The sequence below is a fragment of the Trichosurus vulpecula genome, chromosome 5 (genome assembly GCF_011100635.1).
Source record: "Trichosurus vulpecula isolate mTriVul1 chromosome 5, mTriVul1.pri, whole genome shotgun sequence".
NCBI classification, from domain to species: Eukaryota; Metazoa; Chordata; class Mammalia; order Diprotodontia; family Phalangeridae; genus Trichosurus; species Trichosurus vulpecula.
Genome location: NC_050577.1, coordinates 86,917,548 through 86,918,671, shown reverse-complemented (window position 1 = coordinate 86,918,671; position 1,124 = coordinate 86,917,548).

Sequence of the window (1,124 nt, the reverse complement as noted above, 5' to 3'; positions counted from 1 at the left end):
AATTTCTATTGTGTTGATTTAAAAAAAGCATACTATTAGATATTCCAATTTATAGAATTTTTTTCTTTTATTTCTCTTTTTAAATTTACTGCATTTGTCTGAATAACCCTTTTGTCCTCCCAGATAAAGTCACCAAAGGGGGAAATGAAAAATATGTATAAAGCTTAAATTCTTAATTGAGTAGTAAACCTTAACTTGAAAAAGGCAAGAAGATAAACTACTTCCACTTGGAGGATAAGTATGTTGTTTGCTTTCAAATGTTTTTTAGTTAATAAAAGAATATACACAAAGGGCTCGTGACAGCTGCAATTGTATTAGTAGCCATAGAATTTTTCTGATTAACCAACTAGATCAGGGACCACATGTGGCTTTCTAATCCTTAAGTGTGGCCTTTTGACTGAATCCAAATTTTACTGTAAAATCATTTTATGATTAATCTCTTTTGGTAAACAGCCTCCTCTGAGTAAAATCCAAAAAAGACCCATTTTTCCAATCAATTTTATTTTGTAGTAAATAAATTGGGCAAAGCAAGCATTCAGCACGATAAATGGCTAGTGTTAAATGTCAGTTTTATTAATAAGCTTTGACATGAGATATGTGAATTAACACCCACTCCAGCTATTTTTAGACCTCTCTGGCTTCTACTTTTCTAAACCAGAATGAAATGTTTTACATTCAGGATATAAGTCAGTTTTTGTCACCTTTATTTCCTTTTATTTTTCAGATTTTCCAAAGAGGAGTATGTAACACTGTCAGATCCCAGCACTCTCGCCCATTATGTGCCAATTGTCTCTCTCTTCAGTGGCAGCCTCAGAACGCACTCCACTCTGTGCCAAATTAAAACCCTGTGTATGCCCCTCTGTCAAGCTCTGGGGTTTGACAACAAAGAGTGGAGGCTGCAGGTGTTAGAAAGAAGTGAATTAAATGAAATCCCTCCAGTCACAAGTAGGCTTTTATTGCAAGCTTCTCTAGCTCCTAGGTAGTTTTAGTGGTAACACAGACTGAAAGAAATGAACCAGAGACGCAGCTGTCAGAAGTAGAAATAAACCAGCACATGACTGGAATAATACTGTCCAATTTCATCATCATGTAATATGTATGAGTTTCCCCCGCTTAACAGAATA